At 41.5% G+C, this 18135-nt stretch overlaps 1 protein-coding gene across 1 annotated transcript in view; it reads left to right on the top strand.

The window, feature by feature from the left end:
* Positions 1–18135, top strand: part of CHSY1 (chondroitin sulfate synthase 1) — a gene marked incomplete at its 5' end in the record, with an annotated part of 89417 nt that overhangs the window by 38818 nt on the left and 32464 nt on the right. The gene's annotated exons all lie outside the window — the stretch shown is intronic.

The following is an 18135-nucleotide window of genomic DNA, read 5'->3' as shown; positions in this document are numbered from 1 at the left end:
TTTATTACCCCCCCCCCCCCTTTTTTTTTCCTTTTACAAATAGATTTTGGCCACTGCTTTTAAAATTGTTCATATTTCCATTTTAACTAGATGAGCCTAACCACTAAAGCTGTCTTGTTTTTAATGCTGTTCAGGATGTGTCTTTTTTTAAATTTTTTTCTTTCCTTCTTCAGTCAAGTCTACAAAGAATACTCTGTTTTATGTGCTTTATATGTATGATTTTGTCTTAAAGGACGACTCATTTCCTCTACTTTAGAGGTATTTTCTTAAATCTGTCACTTCCTGTCTCTTGGCTGTCTGATTTGCCAGTTTTTACATACTTTTTTTTGTAACTATTCCGCTCATTAACTTCTCAAATCCTCTGGGAATTGTGTCTTTGCCCCGGCGAGGTGAAACTCCGTTTTCATTCTCTGGCAAGAAATATTTGATGATTAATTTAATTGCTAAATTGGCTTCTAAGCAGAAGCAGGCTTGGAAAACTGAAGGGGAATTAATCATGCCCGCTTAACAGAAGGGACTTGAAAATGTGGAAGCTTGCACTAAAGACGTCAGTGAAAACCAAGGTGCACAGTAGCTTTTAGTATTTTATCATACTTTTTTTTGATTTCTTGCTGGCTTTCACTGCTTTTTGGCTGCTTGAAGGACAGACCGTTGCCTCCCAAGAAGAGAGCAAAGTCTTCTCATCTGTGGAGAGCACTATCAGGCTCTAAGGGTGAAGCCGCTGGGCTTTTGAGTGAACACCTGAAAATTCATTTACCAGCACAAAATACAAACGTGGGGACACCCGCAGATGGAGCCATGCAGGTCCTTGTGCTGCTTTTCAGAAACTAAAAATGTAGTTCCCAACCTCTCTGTAGGTTTGGAGAGTTAAGAAGTATTCCATGAGCGGGTACATGAATGAGCAGGAGGAAAAGCTCTGATCCACTTCTTGTAGCCTCGGTGCTCACAGCTTGTGCTGAGGCCTTCATCTTTCACCTGTCCTGCAGCAAAAGGGCTGCTTTCGCAGTCTGGTTCCTTGTGCAAAAACAGCCTCATGCTTATAAATGTTTCTCTTGAACTTTCTACAGACATGTCTGAATCAATTTGGATTGAACTGTCTTTAATGTATACACAATAGGAAATTAATTCTGGTAAAATAAAGAATTATATCGGTTCAAATCAGCAAGCGCTGCCTCAAATAACATTTAATTTTTTAATTTTTTTATTTTTTGTACTAGAAGTGTAATACAGATGAGTTACACAAGCTACTTCTGAATAAGACCTGGCATAAAGTTGAATTTTCCTCTGATGTAAATGGGTGTAACTTGATCAGGTGGCAAGGTTATGCTGGTTTACATCAGCTAGAGATTAGGCTTAGAAATCTTGTATGTGACTACATACAAGTACGATGAGAAAATAGTAAGGTCTAAAGGGTATTTTTTGTTCAGTATTTTATTAAATCGAATCCCTTTTGAAAAAGCTTCTGCCTGCAAGACTACATGTCTTAGAGTGAGCTCAACTTCTTGGGAGTTGAGCATTATTGCAACTTCTGTAATTACCCAAAATAGCTGTTCTGTACATAAGATTGGCATGACATTAAAGCTCTGTGTCTTGGGCTTTTGCAGGACTAGGCTCCAGTAATGACTCTTCCATTATCTAGCTGGGAATCTCCCTTTGAAATGCATAAAGTCCTTTATAAGTAAGGGGGGTGGGGTGTCAAGCTGTACAATGTCTGATTTTCATTAACCATGTAAGATCTGCTATTGGTAGGAGATGTCACTAAGGTTTTGCATATACTGTGACTTGGGAAGAAATGGGAACTTAAGAGCAAATTTTGTGTTTGGAGAGGTAGGAGAAGCAATTTTATTACAGGTTGTTACCTGTTTTGCCTTCTGTCTCCATTGGCAGAAATTAGCACTGTTGTGGCATTATTAGGATATTAGATTTGGTATTTGGAGGTTAAATTAAGTGGAGGGAAGAAATGAGAAATTATGGATGTGAAAAATATTCTTACGTAGGTAAAACCACTGAAGTTATTCCATACATTAATAAATGACATTTCTTATAAAATGCACCTATAACATTAAAGTCTCAAGGTGACTGTAACTTCAAGAAATACTTTCCTGCAACTCCTGGATAAAGACACTGAGTTTTTCTGCATCGTTTGCCATGCGTTAATTCAGACATGCAAATAATGACTGAAGAACCTTATTTCCATAGTGCAGGAAGTATTTTCTGAAGAACAAGCAACCCTGATTGGTATCAGCATTGTATTGAACATGGACCTATCCTTTGAAAATCCTTTTTTGCTAGTTAAACTGGCTCCAACCGCAAATCTTCTAGTTCTACTCAATTTTAATTATTTTTGCATTTGCTTTTCAGTAAATGTTAATAGTCTGAGAACTACAGTCTATTGATTGTTTTTCCACTATTTATATAGCAATTGAGCAAAGCCAATATAAATCTAATTGGTTTTGAGCATTGTCATTTTTTAAGTGTGTCAGATGTTATATGGCAGGTGTAAATGAAAACACAGCTGTGGTTCATGTGGTTGTTATGTACAACTGACTGGTTTGGTACTTAAACAATTGAAGAAATTAACAGTTATCTTGTGCACATTGTCAAGTAAATTGAGATCTAAAATGCCTGAGTTGTAAGTATGCATTAATTGTATGCACAAATTTCTGAAATACCATCCTGCTGAAGTGTTGGTAAGGCACTGGGTGTCTGGTATGGGCTTTGACCTCCAGATGAGAAAAGTAACAGGAAAAAATAATTATGCAGTAAAATTGAAATTTCCTACATGGAATGGGGCAGGGTTTTTTTCTAATAGAAGAGAGTAATGGGACTTGAGATGATGTCTGTAAACTTTACTTTTCCTCTCTCTTGAAATCTGAAGGGAGAACCCAAGACTTCCTCCTTGCTAGTCCTGTTAAGTGCCATGTTCTAGACATTTCTGTGCATCTCAACCACTTTTTCAGTGATTTTTTTCCATTAATTGCTTGGGAGATCTGGTTTTTTTCCCTTTAAGTTATAACCAGATAGTGTCTTGTCTTAGGATCAGAGAATACCTTCTTTACACTGTTAACCGGTCCCTTCACATTTAGATTACTGCTTTACAAATATTTGTGAACATTTTAGTAGCTCATACTTGGCACCTTTCAAACTAATGGCATTGTTCTTTCCTTTGTCCATCTGTCCATGGTCTGCCATATGCTTGGGTAGTTTGTTGCTATGTTGGGTTTTTCCCCAGTTGTTCTAGTTTTGCAGCCAGCTTTCTGGCAGGAACATCTTCAGAAGGTGCAGTATTGGAGTAAATGTGTGATTTTAGCTCCCCGGCCCTGAACGTGGGGATACCATTAATATATCCCAAAGCAATAGCCTTTTTGCTGCATTGGTGATTAAATTGCTTTTTAGTTCACACTGTAAGAAGTAAAAACACTATTGCTCTCCTTTTGTGGGAAAGTCTGTCAGGGGCTATTAAACATAATGGTCCAAATGCAATCTCCAGCTCAGGAAACTCTTTGACTGTTGTCTGCTGCAAGCTGGGAAGTAATATGAGGGCAAGGACCATCCTGTATCTGCCCTGCTGCTTGGATGCTTCCCAGAGAAATTCACAACTGCCCACTGTCTGACAAGACATTAGCCAGGCGGGCCTTTAATCCGACACAGCGTGGCTGCTATATGTTTATATTCTTAAATTCCTCCTGGTGCCGCCTTTGTCTTACTGAGTTGTCCAAATTGTTCGCCAGCTGGCTTGTAAACTCTGGATGCATGTCATCTGGTTTCACTGCGTCAGTGGGATGAAACAAGATGAAATACATTAACTGTTCCTCTGACCCTTTTTTTCCAGCACTGTGAGCTTCTCTGTTTCATGAGAAATGTGAGTGAAGGCTTTTACCGGCTTGGTGTCACCTTTTGGTTTCTTCCTCTGTATTTCAGTGATGGGTCCCTGTCCAGAGCTTTCCCTCCCCTGGATGGGTTTGTGTCACTGCTGCTGTTTAAACTTTGTGCTGTTGGTGTCTTAAAGAGCATTGCTCTTTAAAAATTGTACTGTGTCCTGGGGTCATCTTCTCCCATGTACCCATTTCTCCACAGGTTTTAATTTCTGCTGCCTTTCAGTCTTTCCCTGCAACCAAATGGCTTGTATGCCATTTTCTTTTTGGTTGTAGTGGATTTGCACTGCTTAACCTCTGTGCTTAGCACTGAGAAGTGGCATTCAGTTTACTTCAACCTGTTTTCCTCCTCTTATTGCCACCTGGAGGATCTTGTGAGCTCATTTAACAGCCTTCAACCTCTACTCTCTACCTGTTAATATTTTTCTTTGAATTCCTACCATCCACTGGAGCATTGCCTCTTACTAATTGAGAGCTAATGCTAAGTAGGGCAAACATTGTAAAGGGCAGCTTTTCCATGAAGAGCCTCTTTAATTGCTGGTAGGAGAGGGTTATATCTGTAGTGTTTCCTTTCCCTTTGCTTAATGCAGGTTCAAGTATTGCCCTTTCTGCTCGTACGTGAAAACACTTTATTAAAGGTTAGTGCTTTGTATTTGAAGGTAGTGATTAATGAAACTTCATGGTATAGGATTATTTTTGGTATTAGGAAAAGAAATGGGCATCCAAATGTGTGTATTCCAGTAAATCTTAAGCTTATTCAAGCACTTCTGAGATACTGGCGATTGTGTCTTTGGTTTGCTTTGAGAGAAAAGATTACTTGGAGACAATAGACCAAAGGGACCCTACCCTCTTATATTAGGAAATACTAAGGAATGCTGAGTCAGTGGCTTCAGTTCTTACCTGCTCACTGGACTTTGGCAGATTTTGCAAGCAGTATTCTGCATGGTTGCCCAAACCAGGTACCAAGTTGTTTGAGTGTGTGCTGTCTCCTGGTTTTCACCAACGGATTTTGTGCTTTCCTCCTTCTCCTCTGTGTCCTGGGAAAGTGAAGTGTTTGGTGGAGAACTTCCTTGACCAGACTGTGATGCTAAATCTTATTGTCAGTTGAACTTTCAATTTATAGATGGTTCTGAGTTGCTTTTAATTAGAATGCCTTGTCTTGTTTCTCTCCTCTTCCCTCTCTTTAAATATCTGCCCTGTCCTTTACAGTGCTCCAAAGGGCACTGCGGCAGAAAGGGAACGCCTGAACAATGCAACACAAAGTCAAGAGCTTTTTAAATTTGAGTTAATATTCTTTCTTAAAGAAATTTGGCCTGGGGCTACGTGTGTGCAGATGGGAAAGATGGAAAGACACATCTGCTTTTTTTACTGATGTCTAATGGTTTAAGTACAGTGCCTTGGTCATTTGTTTTTCTGGTCATCAGTAATAGTGATGAATCAGGGGTTCTGGCTCTTAGAGTTTTTGTCAGATTTGTGTAGGAAACCTTTCCATGTTTTGAATAGAGTCATATGGCTGATTAAACTGTGCCTAACCTACAGTGCTGGTTTTTGACCCTTGTGTTAGTCAGAAAACCCCAGCTGGTATCAGCACAGGCAAGGTGGGTACGGGAGGATGGCACTTCCCACTTGCTGGCTTGGCCCTCCCATCACCCCTTGGAAACCTGCTTGCATACAAACTGGCCTCCCTTTTGTGTAAGGGTGATGTTAGGCAGCAGATTAAGGCACTTCTGAAATAGCAGGCTCATGCAAGGAGTGCAATGAATATCTAGTGTCTCAGAGAAAATGCTTGGTAGTTATCACACCAAGTGATTAGTTTTCATCCAGATCAGCTCTCCGAGCTGGCTGGTCCCACAGCTTGTGCCAGCGCTAGAAGGAAGATGGGCCCCTTCCAGCAGCATCAGCTGCGTCTTAAATAGGCTCAGGCTGTTCCTGAACCCGTCTGAGTGGCCTTTCACCACTCCTGCACTCATCCCAAAGCAGCAATAGACCTGACCCGCTGAAATAATCTAACTTGAAATGGTGGCTCATTAAAAACTAGATACACCTCGAGTGCTGGCATGGCCAGGAAAGAGGGTACTGGCTCGCTGAACTTTCCATTTCTTCAGAAAGTGATTTCTTTGATATGAATCTCTATCACTATTTAGTTTTAAACCAACAGCTTAAATTTAATTAGGCTTTTGACAGAGGCAAAGGCTTCTGTGATTTGAGCACTCCTGTAGTAGTTAATTTTCCAAGAGTTTTTGAGACATTTAGATGTCACTTATTTCAAAAGGTAAGGAGTATATTTTTGTGGGGTCCTTTCTACCTCTGATATCATTCAAATCGTTTTATCTTGGCTTTAAAGCTATAGGCATTTCTGAGGAAGTTGGGCTGGTGTTCATTCCAACTGTGCACTGCTCATTCTGTTCGTGTTGTGGGGGTTTTTTTTCTGTTTCTCATGTGGAATAAGGGGAGGATTTGATAGTTCATATCTGTTAAATTGGTGTCACAGAAGTGAATATTTAAATTGAAGGCTTTTTTTGGTGAAAAACAGTTTTGAAAAGTGAACAGCTTAGGAGTTGTTTCCTAAAAGTTTATTATTAATAATGATTTTTGTAGTTGGAACATGATATTTTTATAGTATTGACTTGATAATGTTGTCCTTTTACTTTTGCCGGCAACCTTTAAAATAAATAGTATTACTTTGCCTTATGAAAAGGTAAATAGCAAAAAAACCAACCCCAAAGTTTGCTAATATGTGCGATCCCATAGACTTTTCAAAATGTTAGCGTTTTAAGGACAGAATGAAGTTACTCCTTGTTCTTAATCCTTTTTTGTATTCAGGATTATAGCTCCCACAACAGAATCAGACATGAAAAAGGGATTTTTGCAGCAGCGCTTTGCCTTTTCTGTATCTTAAGCACAAAGATAAGCATGTTTATGCTTGAACATGACGACACTATGGAAAGTAATTGTTGACCTGATTAGCTGTATTGAGACCAAGCTCGCCTTCCTGTGCTTTATGGGTGTTCATCTGCCCGGGGCAGCAAAGGCTGCACTACTAAAGCTTCTGCCTCATTTCCATTCTGTAGCTACTCAGAGGATCGAACAAGTTTGGACAGCAGACAAAAGGCAGGCCTGTAATAGTCCCTTCTGCATGTCAGACTTTGACAAGTTTGTGTGTTTGAGGAAGCTGGAAGTAATAAAGGCTGAGCAGAAGAGACTCCTCAGTATCTTTAGGAAGACCCGTATGCTTTTTTTTAATGTTGCATGATCATTTTGTTGTTTCTGTTGTTGTTGTCTTGGCTGATTTTTTTTTTTCCTGTGAAAAAATGGATTTTTATTTTAACCTCTTTTTCTTTTAATCCAGGCATTCAGGAAACCTGAAATTGAAATTGGCTTGTATTGATGGCTAGATAGAGCTGAGAAGCAGACAACTGGAATTTCTCTCTCAGAAAGCAAGTATTCAGTTAAATCAGTAAATCCCACTATGACAGTTTAATCCTAAACTGGAGCACGAAGCTTTATGCAATGAAACAAATGTCCACAATATTAGGGAGGACTCTCAGAAGCCTCATTTAACTGCTGGAAATAAAGACATGCTAACATGCTGCTCATTCCATAAATATTTCCCAATTGTAAGCCGTAATGGGCAAATAGATTACCTTTCACCACAGTTGTGATTAAAAATGGTAGGATTGCTAAACCGTCAGCGTACAAAACTTTCTAAGAATGTGCACCCATGTGAGGTGGTGTCTTTCCTCTGTCCTTAATTTTTGCCACAGCTGAAATGGAAAGCTTGGGGCAATAACATGTGATATTCTGTCTCTGTAGGGTCAGGCTTAGGATAATCACTTGTTCTTTACCTGGACTCCCTATTTACAAACAGCAGTGTTGTGGATAGGGTGTGTGCTTAACATACTCAGTCTGCAAGACCACCACATTAAAGGATAAAGTGTGATGGAAGGATCTGTATTTCCTTGATTAGATTTCATCTGTTTATTATCAGTCTGTAGCCATGTTTTCTCTGTATGTCGTTTCCAGGTGTATGTGTTTGGTTTATTGACACCACTGCTCTGTGATGTTGAGGTATAACCTTTTGCCTTGTGCTCTCCGCTCTGCCTGTACTTGCCTGTTGTGTGTCACCTTACTTTTGCCTTAAGTTTGGAGGTCAGAGAGAGGTTGGGGTTTTTGTTGAGGTCTTTGTGTGTGTGTGTGTGTGTGTGTGTGTGTTTCTGTTTTCTTGCTGGGTGTTGGGGTTTTTTTGGTTTTTTGGTTTTTTTCTTTCTTTTCATATTGTTACCAAGCCAAGCCCGATGGCTTCTCCTCTGGGGTAACAGAGAGCCTTTGGCCATCCCAACACTATAAATAATAAACAGAATTGTCTTTAACTTGCAGATTTTGAGCAAGTCTTTCTTGGAGTAGCTCTGGAGGTGGTGATTAGAGCTGAGGTTGGTTGTCTGATGAGTGTGAAGTTCTCACAGCTGTCTGGCAGAGCTGTCTGCTTCCTGCAAATCCTTGTTGTACAGTTGGCTCAGAATCCATGGTAATAAAGTATCTTTTGACAAGTTCTTTTTTTCTTTCCTTTTTTAATTTTTTTTTTTTTTTATTTCACCCTTCTCTGACTCCAGCACATGATCTCAGGTCCTGCTTACGTGACAATAAAATAGGCCTTTTCTTTCTGACAGTGGGCATTTCTGATAGCTCCCCAAATCTGATGTCCCGGGGGCAGGGAGAGCATGCCCAGTTAGAGACAGCTCTGCCCAGTCTGTAATACCACTTAGTTAATCTTTCATCTGGCTTATTAGATGCATGGGAGAGCAGTTTCTTATACCTGTCCAATTTCCATTTCCAATTTCCATTCTATGGAATGGACATTTCCCAAAAGTCATAGCAGAATTTTACGTCGAAACCTTGCCTAGAACCTGTTTTGGACAATGGACCTTGTTTTTTAGTTTTCCTCTTTGTAAGGGATTGTTCATAAAATGCTGGAGATGCTTATTTAATTTCATCCCAGAAGTTTTGCATGCTGCAGAAATTTCAGATTATTCCAGACACTTATCAGGAAAAAACCTTGGAAATAGAAATGTACGTAATTGGATACGTGCACAGAGATCCCTGCAGGGTGTGTGTTTCAAAGACTCTTGTCTCTGCTGTTAATAACAGCCCAAAAGACCGCAGGCATCTATTTGAGGTTTTTTTACTAAGGGGTATGGCAAAAAAAAAAAGCATAATATAATTTAATACAATATTAAAATACTAGTCAAATACAAAATTTACCTTTCTTATTTGAGCTACTAGATTAGCCTGTAGGCCCTCAAATTTAGACTTGGGTTTGGTTCATATTTTTAAAGAGAGGAGCGGGGGAAGCTAGTGTTTAAAATATCTCAGTTTCTTTTATTCATGGTTGTCTTCCAAGCATTTAACAATGGTAAGTCTTACTGGAGATTGTCTTGATCTGGCACAGATTTCCCGTGTTGCTAGCTCTCACTCTTCAGGCCCTCCTGAGGGGTGCATGTGAATATACTGCTAAGACCCTCAGAGGTGTTTCGCACAGTTATGTCTGCTGCAGCCTTGCCTTTTTGCAAGGAGTGGCGTGCTGCGGTCCTCCTTGCTGGCTTTCTGCAGCATGCAGTCAGGCTGAGTGCCTAACTGTCCGCGTAACGCTGGGCAGCCTCTCTGCGTCTGGGCTTGGAAGCAGAAGCGGCTGCTTGGCAGAGAGATCAAACTCTTTTCTGAGAACTGCATGGGTGTGAGACCAGACACAAGGATGGGCACAGTTCTGGGTTTCTTTCTCTGTCCCTCAACCATAGCTTGCTGTGGTCTCTGTTCCTTCATCTGAGAAATTGCAGAAGCCAGTTGTCACAGTGCTGATGTAGTTTTCTCTTCTTGCTGCTTGAACTATCCAACCATGTGTAATTGTTGGAGAGGATCTCCTAACAGTACCATAATTTGCTTTCCTTGGGTAAGATGACCAAATTCTAGGAGTAATTGGCCAGGAGGGCGTACCTGTATTCCTGCCAGTAGAGCATGTCTTTGCTGGTGGTGGCTGTAATGTGAAACCCTCCCAGAACACATCAAACCATTAAAAGTGACCTTTGGTGAATTTCCTTGTGAGCTTCTTGTATCTAGCAATATCCTTAGTACAGCTCGTAAAACAGCCACTAGCTGTCCTTGGTGGTGATTAAATTACAGCAATTCAAATGTCTCCGCTGATCAGACAACTATCTCCTTTAAAAGGCTGTGCAACATATACAGAATGGCTGATTCAGAAAGCCAGGTGGTCAGCTGAGATGTTCACTGCCTTGAGTGCACCTTGTGGAACTGCAGCATTTGCTATGGGAAGGGCATGCAGCCAGCGTCTGCTCCCACACGCTGCAGTCCCCGGGTGCAGCAAGGAAATTCCAGAGGTATGTTACATTGAGGTCATGTTTCTCCCAACACAAGTCCAAAATGACTTTTTGTGCATTCCCTCTTTCATCCTCTTTGGGGATAGCAACATGTCCCAGTACGTCATGCATGTGGTGACAAGCTTTTGTAAGCGCTGCCCCCCCACCCGACCCAACCTAGCTACAAGGCAACAAAAAAAGGGCTCTTTCTGTGAAGCTTTCAAAGAGGAAGTCTGGAGGAACATGCACCTTTTCAGCATTCAATGGCTACTTAGCAGTGGTTGGCAGTCCAGCACGTTAACAGCTTGAGACTTGGGACACATCTAGTCTAATATGTGCTGGTGAAGGACATTAGGACTGACATTATGTTGTGGGACAGGAAAGCAGAGCTGGGTAGCTTGGTGAGAGATGACATTGTACTCTTCCCATATGTGGATTTAGTTTTTCTCGTGGTATAAAGAAGGGATTTGCAAACCTTTAGTTGTATTCAAATACACTGTCTAAAGGTGTATTCATCATTTAACAAAGTAATGTTGAAGCCTTGACAGTTTAAGGATACAAATGAAGTGAGGTTTAGAGGAGGAGCCAAGTTTTCTTTTTTTTTTTTTTTTTTTTTTTAATATTATTTGGTCTGAGCAGAAAGGCTTTCAGGCCAACAGCCCTCCTTCAGACTGGAAAAGAAGACTTAGATGCCGAAAGCTTGTCAGTCTCTTTGCCCTCCCAGCCCCCTGGGCTCCTTGTTTGTATCTGTTGGTCTAATAAAAGGTATTACATCTCCTGAAAAATGTTTCCTCACTAAACACTTAAACACACTGGTTTGGATTTGTCAAAACTGTCTAGGTGAATTAGGCAGGTTTCCATAACACTCCTGAACAGCCTTTAAGTCATGAAGATGGATTTGGAAATGCTATCCAACTGTTTTTTAAGTGGGTGGTAAAGTAGTATGGACAATACAGGGGCCTTTTACGTTTCAGTTGTTGAAAACTTCTCTCATTTTGAAGTCTAGGTAGCGTCTATTTAAACACTAGTCCTGCAGCAGATACTTGCTTTGCTTTTCTCCCTTTTAATGCAGCTGGGCTTTTCAGTTACTGGAGCTTCTGCCGCATCATCATCTAGTGTTACCTGCAGCTCTTGTTATGCATTTCCGCAGAAATGTTTGCTTTATTTAGTGCTCTTATCCACCAAACTCCCCAAACTCTTTATTTTCCACTAGATAGCTGCTCGTTCCTGTCTTTTGGAAGCACTGAAACATGTTGTCTTAGCCAGCAGCTCCTAATGTAATGTAGCACCAGTTACTTGCCTGCTTTACGAGGTGTTGTGCCCTGATTAGCATTTGCTGCCAGCAGACTTGATAATCCCTCCAGAACAGACACATCAATAAAATAGCTCCCAAAATACCATGGACATGTTGCAAGGGATGAGAATTCAGCCTCTGCCAGGCTTGGGGCTGCTCTGGCTTTGTTGCTGGGGTGGAGAAGGGCTGTGTCAAGGTGTCATGCCGAAGGAGTCCCCTCCTTCCAAGCACGTGGATACTGTGAAATGTTCTGGTTCTTGGCTATTGGTTTTTAGTGTTAACTGAGAAATCATATTCTTGACCACTGTTTCTCAAATACTTTCTGCAGGTGAGCTTAGAAGTGCTGCTTTAAGGATCATGAAGCCATTAACATTCTCATGACAAATTCTGACCTTTAAAACAAAATGTTTGTGGTCATATTCGCAAAGTGCAGGGAAGTAAGAATGGGGAAAGGTTAGTGCAGCTCTGGGTGTGTTCCCTTCCATAAATGCACTATAGGAGAATTAAACAATCTGCAAGAAGCTGGTTCTCGCTCTTGCTGCACTGCTTTTTTTTATATTAACAAGCAATCTTTGTCAAAGTGACAGTGTACCAGAATCTCCAGTGTATGAGACAGCTCAACTGATCTTTTTTTAAGTTATTTTTTTTTAACCTGCTGAATGAAGGCATGTATTGGCTGGATCAGGCTACCTGGCATTTTTAAAGATCTGTCTTTCAAGCATGCAGTGGTCTGCTTTTCAGTAGCATTACTGTCTTTGAAAATTATGTTGATACTTTGGCAGCCCATTGACAGATCTGATTTTTTTTCAAAATGTGGGTAGTTACAGGCTCGCAAATAACGGCTCCTGTGGGAGTATCTGTAGTGCAGGCTGTAGGGCGGTGTAAAAGTAGGGGCCTGAGTAGGAAGGTGCAAGAAGCAAATGGGCTGTGGCAGTTGCATACATTTGCAGTAAGCTTTCTTCCCTTAGCTAAGGCATTTCAAGTCAATCTGGGTGTTGCTGTGCTAGGCTGTAAATATCCCTACTTGTTCTACGTGGCTTAAGCTTGTATCCCACTATCAGGGAAAAACACCACACGACTGCAGCAAGTTGCAATATAAAAGGGTTTGTATTTGAAGAAGCTGGAGGCATCTGATTTTTCTCGTGTTGCTTGTAGAGGCCTCTTCTGAGTGCTGCTGTTTTCCAGCAGTAGGTTTGGCCTCAAAAAGGCGTTTGCTAGAACTGGTTTTAATTGTACGTCTCTTGTACTTAGTGGATTTGTTCAGACTCTGAACCCTAAAGAAGCACACTTAAAACTATCACAGGCACTTCTGTTGCTTGGCTTCTGCGTCCCATTGATTTCTGGTTCCATGCAAGCTTGCAAGTTAAATATAAAGGGTTTTGTAAACTTCATCCAATATCTCTGAGAAAACCAGAAATTTAGTAGACTGAGTTCAGTCGTGCTGAATACCTATTTGAAGGTAGAAAATCACGGATTTCCAAAAAGATGCTCCTTCCTCTTAGGCATCTAGACAGAGTAGGGAGATTTTTCATTGGAATTTGAGAGCAGGGTCCTTCGGACTGTGAGGTCTTTCTTGTGAAATCATCTTGTATTTTTTTGGTGAGGACAGAGGGCTTAGTATTCAGTTCCTGAACCTCTTGACCTAGAAGAATTTGGCCTCTTCCACTGCTCACAGTGCCCAGTCGCAATCCCATCAGACTTAGAAAACTCCACAGGAGATGGGTAAGACCGTCACTGTTCGCTCCTCTGCTGCAGAGGCAGTTTCTCTTTCTGCTAGGATGGCTTTTTTATTTTTTGAGTCCCTGAACTTCTCAGGAAGAAGTGACTGTAGGAGTTTAGTGGAAATGGCAAATTTAATGGTTTCTAAAACAAGCAAGCATCTTATTTCTTCACATCCTACCCTCTGTGGAGGTTTCCTGCTGGTACTGTTGATGACATTTATAGCTGTTGCTAACAGGGAAAGGGCAAAAAAAGAGACTTGTTATTTTTCCTGTCATAGCAGTACTCAGGACATCACCTTTAAGAAATTGGACCTGGAAAGCTCTCTTATTAGCTATTAGCCTTCCTGTCCTTTCCATATGAGCTCCCCCAAACTTCTTTGCAGTATTCTGTAACATGGGGTTTTGAAGCATTTGAGTATTTGCTTTAACTGCAGTAACTGATTTAAATGCATTTACCTCCAGAAGAGCTAAAAATCTTATTTCTTTCCTTGAGCAAGCTGCTTTCACATCTCAAAGCCACCATACAAACTTCAGAATTCAGATTGTTTCGAAGATGCCAGGGAAAACAAAACATTCACCTTCTGTTGTGAGTTGAATGGAATAAGGTGTTCTGCTCACTGGCCTGTTCTTCAATATCCAAATGGCTGCTTAAAGGTTTTTTCCACTTCTGAGCTGTCTGTGAAGGGACCAGGAGCTCTGTGCTCTTCCCCCACATGGGAGGTATTCCAAATGTTTAAAATGGTTTAAGAATGAATCTAGAAGAAGCCTTATAACAGACTGGTAGAGCAGGGAATAAATGTGCAGTGTTTAGAAATGCAGCATTTGGTATACAGTTTTCTTTAAAAAAAAAAAACCACCACAAAAGATTCAGGAAAATTGGCAGGGAAAAGGAGGCTGAAGATCACAGTTCCTGCATGGAGTGGTGTTGAAATCTGCAACCTCTCTTGAAATAATGGGTTTTAAAGGGAGACTTTAGACGCCTACCTTTCTGACAGTTCTGCATCTTGCATCACGCTTATTTTTAGTACACTTGCCATGCCACAGCACTTATGTAGGATTTTGTTCTTCTGAAAGCAGTCAGGTTCACATAATACCACTACAGGCAAAATCTTTTGCTTGCTTTTGCCTGCCTCTTGGTTTAAAAGAGAGCTAAGTGAAACAGAGAGCTGACTAAAACCATGTGCCTGCAGCCCTCTGCAGTAGTGGTACAGCTCTTTCTGCACACACGCTTGGCTGTGTTTCGTCATCCTTGCTGCAGAGGGAACAGTGTCCCTTTAAGATCTGGCTTCTGTGTCTGTTTGAGATTTACGCAACTTCGTTTTAGAAGGTACTGTTTGGACTTGCTATGAAGCAATGATCTGAAGGGGATGTTTGATATTTCTAATCTTTTTAAGATACAGTTTAAAATTTGGTCCGACACCTTCCTGCCTTTCTAGGACTTTGTATGGTGCCAAACCTTGTCTTTGCTCAGAACAACCCTGCAGAATTTGGAAAGGAACTCTTTTCTTTGCATCTCATTGCCTTATAATTTATATGGTTTGCTTAAGAGTGCTCTGTGTTGTTGGTATGTATTTCCAAAAAAGCTGTATAGAAGGGAGTACAGTTCTGGAGATGTGTAAAAATCTATGTAGGTTTTGGTACTCACTGGAGAAGATGTCTAGGGGAAGAAAGTGGTTCTGGTTTTGAGCTTACCCTGTCATCCAGACAGCACAATTTCCTTAGGGGTCTCAATCTTTCTTTTTTTTTTTCTTTCTTTTTTTTAAGTTACAATTAGTCCGTTGCAGTGGCAAACTGCTAGCACTTTTCCCCCCATCATTTCTTCCAGAGACCTTGCTTTGTTCATGCTTTAAATATTAATATAAGGATTAATTCCTATGGTAACTCCATGAAAGTCTGTCTTATTAAAGGTACCACTTCTAATTTTCTCACTGTGCTGCTCCTGAACCTCTCCCTAATTTCCTTTAACTGAAACTGAAGGTTGCTACTGAGACCCTACCAGGATGAAAAGGCGGGGGGAAGTAGTGACCCAGCTTTAAAATTTGGTTCTTGCCAGTTTTCAGCCCAAATCCTTCCAGCACAACAAAGGAAGAATGATCTCTTCTGCTGTGTGAACACAGAATAATAAAATTCTGTGTTTGAGCTTTAAATGGATTTGCTGGCATGCACTTACAAGATGTTAAGACTTTGACAGAGGGTGCTTTTATTGAAAGGAGAAGGAGAGATGCAGTAGTTTGTTTGGCTTCCCTTCCCAATTAGGTTTGGTAAAATTAACTTGATTTCCCCCCTTCCCTTTAATTTTGTTACATATGCAGCTAGAAATCAAAGAATGGGTGTGTGCAATTCAACTTCATCTCTGGGAGAGCTTCTTCTAGATTTCTTACATTGGTCAGCGTGGTGCTCTGCACTCCGGGTGAAGGAGCTGAGCATCTGTTAAGTCATAGCAGCTTCCGACTTTAACTCTTTTGTGTCCAGAAGCTGAGATATCAGGGAAGAAACGCTGCTGTGCCATTCTCTAGATCTCCGGCACCTTTGTAGCAGGGGCCAGCATAGTACCATACCACGTGTGTCCTACTTACTGGTGCAACAGAAGGACCTGAATTTTTAATCACAATACTATAATTTGTCTTGCTTGCAGAGATCAAAAGGTTGTAATCATCTTCTCAGGGAGAGAGAATACAAATTTGAAGTGAGACAATTTTAAGGTTGTTGAGGGGGTTTTTAAATATGCTGTCTCAAGCTTTGATTTGACTGGTCCGCTCTTTGTTACCTTGCTGTTTCCTTTAAAGTCTGAAAACAGTAATTGCTGTGCTAACACTGTCATTACGTGTTGTTTTACTGTGTTATTTCCTCATGTGCTCTTCCTTCAATGGTTCAAAGCCCATTTAATTACACTGATTACAACATTAGCCTGATTTTCTGATCCATACCTGATCTGAGCTTTGTACTTTCCTCACACCAAGAAAAGAACCTTTCAGGTGTCTGCGCTGGTGGCCTTTTCTAACAACTCAATGCAATGGACGAGACTCTAGACAGACTTGGTGTTTTGCCATGTGTGTTTGGCGAGTCAGCTCTTCGTGTTTGGATTTTCTGGCTATGCGAGCACAAATAAGGACTGGGGGGGGAGGGGATGATCTGAAAGAAGTCTAGTTGCTTACTGAGTTTATACAGGTAATAGTTTGGGGACCAACCGGCTAGCAAGCAGCATTGCAGACGAGGGACATGGGGTCCTGGTGGACAGCGAGCTGCACACGAGGCATCAATATGCCCTTGCGGCAAAGATGGCCAACAGCATCTTGGGATGTGTTGGGGCAGACCATTGCCAGCAGGTCCGAGGGAGGTGGTCCTTCCCCTCTACTCAGCCCTGGTGAGGCACATCTGGAGTGCCGAGTCCAGTGCTGGGCTCCCAAATACAAGTGAGACATAGACATACTGGAGTGAGTCCAGTGACAGGCCTCGAGAAAGGTGTGAGAACTGGAGCATCTGGTGTATGGGGAGAGGCAGAGAGAGTTGGGGCTTTCAGCCTGGAGAAAGGAGGCTCAGGGGGATCTCATCAACATGTATAAATACCTGGTGGGGTGGTAAGGAAGATGGAGCCAGCCTCTTCTCAGTGGTGCTCAGTGACTGGATGAGAGGCAATGGGTCCAAACTGGCATACAGGAAATTACATTTAAACATAAGATAAAACTTCGTTACTGCAAGGGTGGTCAGACATGGGAACTGGGTGCCCAGAGAGGCTATGGCCCAGAGAGGCCCAGTCAACACCCAACTGGGCAGGGTCCTGAGCGACCTGCTTAAGCTGCCCTCTTTTGAGCAGAATGGTGAGACTAGATGATTTCTAGAGGTCCCTCCCCACCTCTTTCATTCTGTTACAGTTAGTGAAGGTTTTTAAAAGGCCTTCAGACTGGAGTTTACCATTTGGTAAACTACTGGAAAATGCAACCCTTTTGCAATCCTTTTGCCATCAGCAATTGCCTGTTGGATGTGTGAACGTAACTCCAATTGAAATTGCTCGCATGTATTTAAGAGAAGGAGTCCAAGTTGCTTGCTCATAAAACATTTGAGACTTGGGGCTGTTGGCTGCAGATTGGGCAATGCATTCAAATTTGCGTTGCATGCGGTAAACCTCTATCTGTGTAATACAAGGGCAGGCAACCTTTTCATTGCTAATGGCCCAGTAAATGTTTTCAACATATTTGATGGGCCACATCTTGACACACACTTGTTACTGTGTGTACTGTGCTATGCATAATAAACTAAAACAAATAATATGGCTGTGAGCCATATGTTCCCTGTCATTGGCTTACTACAGCAGAGATTTTCAGAAGAGATTGAAACCTTCAGCTTCCTTGTATGTGTTGTCTTGCTCAGTCATCTCGGTTTGTGCCAAGTAAAATTGCACTTGTTTTTGGGGCTTGTGGTCTTGAGTTACAGGCTGAGGCGTTAAAAGTTACAGGTCTGTCACTCTCTTAGCATCATTACACACACAACTTTTCCCTGTCAGGCTGGGTATTTGCACGTTCTGCACCAGCAAGTGTCATGCGAGTCAGTGAAAACTGATAGTCAGCACATGGACATTGAACATTTGCAGGGGGGAGACCCAAAACCTGTCTTCATTAATTTTAAATATTGCCTCAAAAGCATTCATACACAACTAGAGCAGTACCTGAGGAGTTCATTCTGCCATCCAGGCAAAATTACAGCCTGTGGTAAATAGGACTGTGGGAACTGCCTTTCCTGTAAAGACACACCAGGATAACAAGCAGCTTGATGGGTGACTTTCCTTTTTGGCCTCCTGCAGTGCTTTGAAAGCCTGGGTGGTCACTTGCAGTGTCAGCATCTTCCTTTTTAAAAAAAAAAAGGGAGGGGAGGCACGGGGG

This window comes from Haliaeetus leucocephalus, unplaced genomic scaffold (assembly GCF_000737465.1).
Source record: "Haliaeetus leucocephalus isolate CR32 unplaced genomic scaffold, Haliaeetus_leucocephalus-4.0 Scaffold339, whole genome shotgun sequence".
Lineage (NCBI taxonomy): Eukaryota > Metazoa > Chordata > Aves > Accipitriformes > Accipitridae > Haliaeetus > Haliaeetus leucocephalus.
This window is presented reverse-complemented; position numbering and strand designations above follow the sequence as displayed.